The sequence below is a fragment of the Micromys minutus genome (assembly GCF_963924665.1).
Source record: "Micromys minutus genome assembly, contig: SCAFFOLD_202, whole genome shotgun sequence".
Classification (NCBI taxonomy): Eukaryota; Metazoa; Chordata; class Mammalia; order Rodentia; family Muridae; genus Micromys; species Micromys minutus.
Window position 1 is genome coordinate 432,733 of NW_027667733.1, and position 7,763 is coordinate 440,495.

Below are 7,763 nucleotides of genomic sequence, written 5' to 3' on the forward strand. Positions count from 1 at the left end.
CTAAAAACCTCTCCTTAAGATCACCACAGCAGATACCAAATCTTAGTCTGCTGTTCTCGAGAAATGCAAATTCTAGTCTCTCTGCAGTTAACTGAGAGGTGAAAAGTTTTGCAGAGAATATAGAGAAAGCAGTTAGTTAACAGCAGATATTATATAAAGTATAATCAATTATTGGCTGTCTGGATTTTTGCCTCATACCTACAGCAGCCTTTTTGTCAAAAGAAACCATTAATGTAAATTCATCATTTTTCCTCTTCAAAGAAAGTTTTAGCATCCTATTATGAAACCTTTGCTGTGTTAAAACAGAATTGCATGATAAAATAATAAATATATATATATAAGGTAATGTTTTAACCTAATAAAATATTTATTTCTTATTCCAAACAATTAAATTGGTTATTCCTAAGTACTGATCATTGGACTATTGCATGTGCAAACTTTGTCAGGCAAAATTGACAACTAATAATCATTATCCAAAAGACTAGTTGTTAATCCTTTTCCCTAATGCATGCCTTTTTATTTTCCTGTAAATTTATACCTGCAGCCCATAGACAATACAATTGCTATATTTATAGATGGTTCATCTATGAGAAAATAATATATACAATTGAATCAAATGTTCATTCTTTTGTGTTTTCCCTTGCTACAGCAGAGATTATTGGATTATGTGCTGTAGCCATTGTTTTTAAAAGTTAAAAAATTAGTTAAACTTTAAATTTATATACTGATAGCCAATATATACATAGCTTATAGTTTGCAATTGTTTAAAATTGTTTCATTTTTAGATACTGCTAATTCTTGAGCTTTACAATTGCTTATACAAATACAAATTAATTTAAAAGAACATTCTGTCCAATACTTAGATATTTAAGAAATACTAGGTTGCCTGGATCCCTTAACAAAGGCAATGCCACCACAATTTTTTATACCAGGTATATTATAATCTAATGTTTTACCTTCAAAATAGTGATAGCCTGAGATAACAATTTTAATATTTCTAGAAAATGTACACGGCCAATTATAAAGATTTGTCCTAAATATCTCAGTCTCTATATTAACCCTCAATATTTTTTAATTCTAACCAACTATGGCAAATATTATTTAAATATGAACACCTCTTCAAGCTTCCTAATTACAATTTTTTAACAAAAAAAATACAACTAAAGACATAATTTTTCATGGTCTATGTTATTTTCCTATGATTGGTGCTCCAAATCAGACTATAACAGATAATGGAACTGGTATTACAGTCAAACTTTTGAGATGCTTTGTTGACAAGTTAATATTACCCATATTATTAAAATTCCTTATAATTCATTATACAAATACTATAAAACTTTACAAAACTGAAAGGGGAGAATTACATCTCCATATATTTGAATCACACACCTCTTTACTTTAAATAATTTTTAAATTTAGATGTCAAAAAATGTCTATGGCATCCTACAACTGGGCAAACTTATGCCCAGGTGAAATGAAAGGATCCACATACTGGCATATGGTATAGTCCTGGTCAAGGGGACCAATTAATATGGGGAAAAGGGTGTGTTTGTTTTTTCCCACAGGGTGCTGCAAGAGCATGCTAGCTGCCAGGGTGGTTGGTGAGACATGCTGATGGTAAGACAAAGAATCATCCTGACCTGTGAGCTTCCTGAGTGCCCTGACAATGGTGACCAAGAAGCTGCATTGGACATCTGTTCCTGACCCACCTTTGCTTGCCTTTAACCCAGATTGGACAAGCAGCTTTTTGCCTCAAGTTTTTAGACCTTGTGGGACAGAGAACATGGAGACTGTGGAAACTGACTTTAAAAAATTAGTCAAAAAAAAAAGTTATAATGACTTTTCTCTTAACTTTAATGAGACCAGTTATTCTGACTCAAGCATGGACTGGTTTAGAAATTGACCCAATATTAGAAATAATAGTCTTCATTGGGAAGACAGATTCTAGACATTTTTAAAGAAATTTAAAAATTCATAATTGCCTTAAAAAGCTATATTTACTTTGGATAAAATTGGGACTAGATCCAGATTTTAAATGTTAGGACATGTATTTAAGCTTCTAATCTTTTATTATTTGGTCATGTTAAAAATTATGTTTCTTTATTGATACATATTGTAAGTTGTATTGTACACTTTCCAATTGCGTTAATGTTAAATTGTGACATGTCTGTAATGGTGGTTTATCAACCAGCCTTTGTTCTATTGCCAGTGAGTATTATAAGACCATGATATTCTAAAAGAAGGTTTGCAGATACTAGAAGTTAGTCAGGCTTTATACAGAAGCAAGAGAATATTGGGCTTGATTATTGTAGGCATAGTAGCCTTAATTGTATTAATAGCTAATATTATCTGCTTCTGCAATTGTCTTGACAGGAGTTTAGACAGCTACTTTTGTTAAAAGGTTACTAAGGTCCTGAATACTCAAGGGGATTTAGATAGGCATTTAGAACAATGGATTGATATTCTTTCTGCTATTCAAGTTATTAGAGAAGTGCTTCAAAGTCTGAGAGTAAGAAGCCATTTCCAGAGTCATACTAAGTACCTATGGAGTTGTGTTACTTTTAAGCTTTACATGGATAGTCATTAATTGGGAGAAGATTGAGAGACACTTATAGGGTGTTTGGTTTGGTTCTAATACCTCTCTAGATGTTTTAGCCTTACACTCTGAGATTATTGATCTAAAGAATGCTGCCCCACTGAGCTTCAATGCTGCAGATGTTGCTGATAAATTTAAAACAAAACAGAGAGCAACAAGAGTCCTGGTATCAAAATTGGTTTTCTACCTCCCCCTGGCTTTCCATGCTGGTCCCTAGCCTGCTGGGCCCTTTGGTGATCATGTTGCTGCTTTTATCATTTGGGCCTTGGGCTTTTAATAACTAACCAACTTTGTTAAATCACAAGTAGATTCTGCCCTGAGTAGACTGATCGCAGTCCACTATCATCAACTTGCTACAGAAGAGGACACCACTCCTGCTAAACAAAGCGCAAGACCAGCTGGTCTTAATTTCTCCATCTTTGCTGCTGAGACCAGATTACTGTGGTTCCACAGGCTATATCTCGGTGGATCATTATAGACATAAAGGCAGCTCTCAGGGAACTGAAAGACCCCCGGAGGGTATCTTCCGTCTGAAGAGACCCGTCCCAAGGAACAGCGAGACCACTCACTTCGGATGCAAGTAGCAAGAGGTTTATTAAGATACACAGGTACCTGTGGGCACACAGTCTCTTGGAGGACTTGCGCGCCGGACAAAGGGGCAGTCCCCTTTTTATAGGGCTTGGGGGGCAGAAGCAAGGTACAGAAGCAGAAGCATAGCAACAGGATTTTAATTGGTTAGTTTAAATGTGGCCAGGGAGTGAGCCCAAGGACATGGCTCTAAGGAAACAGCTCCTGATACCAGCTGGGGCTGCAGCTCCTGAGAATAGTTGCCTTGGGCTTATCCAAGTGTGGGAACTATGGCAGACATATGGCTCCAAGGACACAACTCTTGGTTCTAGTCGGGGGCTGCAGCTTATCTGAGAGCTGGCCTTGTCTGAATGTCTTTCTTTCTTTGTCTATTGCTAGCTGGCCGCCCACCGGTATCTTGCTTGGCCACCTGGGACCCTGACCTAGCCTGCACAGCCTTACAGACCCAAGTTCTCAGAAGAGGAGGGCAGCCTTGGCCCCTCCTTTGGGACAGGGAGTTGTTTTTCGTCTTTGCCTCAACATGTGTGGCAGGATGTCCTTGCCTCAACATGTGTGGCAGGATGTCCTTGCCCTAGTCCAGGTGGTCAACTGCAGATATTTTTGTTCTGACAGAGACTGGGCTGTCCTCTGGCTCACTTTTGTTTCAGTATTTTTTTATCTCTGCCTGTTCTGGGCCTAGCACAGCTAAAGCAGGAGGGGGTCTTTCAGAACTAACTATACTGGCTTGACCTAGTCCCTCTGTCAGGATGAGCCCCTGCTCACCCCCAAGCCACCCTTTGGCCCTAATTGATGTCATCTCCTATGACAGGCACCTTCCCTGCTGCTCCAGCTGACCCAAGCCATGGGGTTCAGAGGGTGCCTGGACTAGCCGGGTAGAGCTGTGAATATGAAATGACCCCAAGCCAAGGGTGATGGCCCCCTAAGTCGGGACGGCCATTGTGGCGAGCTTGGTCTCCCCCGCAGAGAGCATTCACTCACTAAAATAAAAGAAAGGTGGAGATGTTGTCTCTGTTCTTTGTTTTCTGCTTCCACTGTCTGTTTGCCAGACTAAGGTTTAAGGGGTGTGAGTCCCTTTGTGAGAGTATCAAGAGGTTAGAGTCCCTTCGTGAGAGGTCTTAGGGTCTCAGAGAGACCCTAGGTGGTTGTTGTGATGCACAGATGTGCTGGGACTTCACAGGCCTTGGGAATCTGGAGGAGGCTCCAGAATCCAGCTGGGTAATAGGATGGTCCTTCTTAACCCAGAGGCAGCTTGGACTGAGCTGCCGCCTTGTATGGGAAGTATCAGTCTTCTGTGGAAATAACATGTAGGAAGTTTTGTTTTGGTCTTATTTGTTTTGTTTGTTTTCTGTGGACTTGGGTGGTCGTGTCAGGGACACCTAAGGTTTTTGTTTCGGTATCTGTTGTGTCTGTGTGGACTTGCGAATTCGTGACAGGGATGCATCAGAATTTTACTTTCTGCTTTCCTTTTTCGGTCTGTACTTGGACTGACCTTATTTTTGGACATAGGACAGACTGAATCTACTCTGTTAAATATCCTAGTTAACCTGACATTCCTTTCCCTCACTGTTCTGTATGGCTGCAGCCTCACCCCCTCTTGGTTCTCTGTGTGAGGAGGGTGTCTGCCCTTGCCCGTTGTGTCCCATTGGGGGCTCTGTGAAATTTGCTTTCTGTGTATGGGCATTGGGCCAAGCCTGCTTTCCCAGGTCAAACTCTGATAAAGCGAGCAGCTTTGCTTTTTATTAAAAAAAGAAATCCCTGGCTTCTGCTGCCTTCGGTTGTGGACCAGTACAGCTGCTCCAGGTGGAGCTGTGCAGGGCAGAGCTAGGGAGTTACCTGGATCCTGTTAGTGGGCATGGGGAGGAGGCAGCAGTTGGGGGCGGGGTGGTGCAGCACCAGCTGAAAGCTAAAATCGCAGCTCTTTTATTCAACTTACATTTCCACATGGCTATTTATCACTAAAGGATGTCCACCTGGCCACAGATGCTGACCTCCTTCTTCTTGGCTAATCTCCCCTTATCTGCCCTTTGTTCCTTCTCAGGAAGACCCAGGAGCAGGACACTAGGGGGTCCCTTTCATTCTTCTGAGAACCTGCAGGCCTTGAGGAATTTACTTGAGTCACTCCTTTTCTCCTACCAACCAATCTGGGATGACTGCCAGCAGCTGTTCCAGGTCCCCTATACCACAAAGGGGAAACAATGTATTGTCCTTGAGGCTTGAAAAATGTGTGGGTGGGTTGGGGGAGAGATGGGTGTTCCTCCCTTTTGCCTGAGGACATTGATGCAGGATTTTCCCTGAGTAGGCCTGGCTGGAACTTCAGAATGTAAGGAGATCTCCCTTCTACACCAGGCTGTTTTGCAGGTCTTATGGGGGTTGCAGGATGACCCACTAATTTGACAAAGGTACATGAGGTTAAGCAGGGACCAGACAAGTCACCCTTAGCCTTTCTAGAGAAGCTCATGAAGGCATCCTGCCTATCTTCCCAGCAGCAAGGAGCACAAAGCTATTGTCACTATGCTTTTTATATACCAGTAGAGGTGTTAGGAAAAAAGCTTCAGAGGCTAGAGATACTATTGAGCTAAGTTGTTTTGGGATTTAGTTCAAGTTGCTGAGAAAGTAAGAGTGTGTATGATAAAGAGTAAGATGAGGGAGGAGAGGTAACTGAACAGAAATTAAGGAGAGAGAGAGGGAAAATCATAGAGGAAGAAATTGAAAAGTGAAGAGAAGCAAAGGAGCAGGAAGCTAGAGAGTTCAAGAGAGACAAAGGAAAATAATTTACAGAGGATCCTGGCCACAGAATTTTAAGAACAAAGACAATGGGCGAGAGATTGCCCACGGAAAAAGAAAAGAAGGGGGAGGCTGTGATCCTGAAAAAGAACCCCTGGGTCCTAAGATTTTGGCCAAGCAGGAAGACAGCAGTTAGAAGAGACAGGGTTTAGCCTCCCTCCTCAAATTCAGAGTAACCTTAAAGGTGGAAGAAAAATCTATCCAGTTTTTTATAGATACAGGGGCTCAGTCCTCTGTCCTGCTACAAACTGAGGGACCCATGTCAATAAAAAGTCTTGAATTCAAGGGGCTACAAGCACCAAACAGTATTCATGGACTACCCGAAGAACAGTGGATCTCGGTGTGGGCCAGGTATCCAATGTTTATTGTCATTCCTGAATGCCCTTGTCCCCTATTACAGAGAGACTTCCTCACCAGAAGGTGAACCAATTACAGCCTTAACCCTGAGTGTGCTTCTGGGAGCCAGCCTGGGAGAGTTAGAAATGAAAATATCATTACTCCAGTTTTAATGAAGCCATAGACCTTGATATCCAGAGGATAAAAAATTATTTTTCCCACCTTTAGGAGTTGCTCACCTCCCTGGCAGAGGTAGTCCTACAGAGAGAGCTAGACCAATTTTTTTTTACAGCCGGGGTGGGGGGGGTCACTTTACTTTTAACTCTGATAAGATCTTTGATCATTCTGCTGTTGCTTTTGACCTGCAGGCCTTGCATTTTAAATCACTTAATTGCTTTTATTAGAGAACGCATTAGTACAGTGCAAATAATGATGTTAAGACAACAATATGGGCCCATCACTAATGATGAGACCAAGTTATGATTTTAAGATTAAACATGCCAAAGAGAAAGGGAGAAATGTAGAAAATGAAGGTTTTAGGGGCTATGAGACTTTACCAAAACACCCATTTTTGAAGACAAAATTTACTGGCTGACAGCCACAAGGTCTCATAAGAAAAGTTTGAATATACATTATCAGCAGCCTAAACCAATCAAAGTTTTGAGAATGTATAAACAAGGTTTTAAAAATGTAAAAACAAAGTTTTAGTAGACAGGTCAGAATGACTAGGCTATGCTAACCAAGCTGAGTTAAGACAAAACAAAAATAACTGCTTTAGGAACAACTTCCCAACTCCTCCTTGTACTGAATTCCAAGAACTGTCAAAAACCGTACTGCCAAAAATTTCTCACCCCTTCCTCTCCTCTTTCTGAAAATCATACTGCTGCTTTGCTGAACAATGGTAAAATAGTAGTTAGCCCCCCCACACACACACACACATAAAAGGTATAAAACGTGTATGCTTTTTGAGTTCGGTGTTGAGTCTCCCTGTGAGGCTGAGCAACCCCACCCATGCATCGGATCAGTAAACCTCTTGACATTGCAGCAATCTATCCTGAAGTTGTGTTATGTGGGGTGGTACACCTAGGCTGAGACCTTGGGGGTCTTACAGTGTAATATATACTTTGAGCTTTAGTAGAGTTTCTTTAATGAATGTGGGTGCCCTTGTATTTGGAGCATAGATATTCAGGATTGAGAGTTCTTCTTGGTAGATTTATTTCTTTGATGTGTAAAAAGTTCTTGCTTTTCTTTTTTGTTAACATTTGGTTGAAAAATCTACTCCAGCTCTGTTTTTTGGGATCATTTGCCTGGGAAGTTTTTTCTCGACTTTTTCTCTCAGGTAGTGCCTGTATTTGTTGCTGAGACAAGTTTACTGTATGTAGCAAAATGCTGGGTCCTGTTTTAGTATCCAGTGGGAGAGTGTATGTTTTTTTTTTTTTTTTTGAAATTTAAAGAAAAA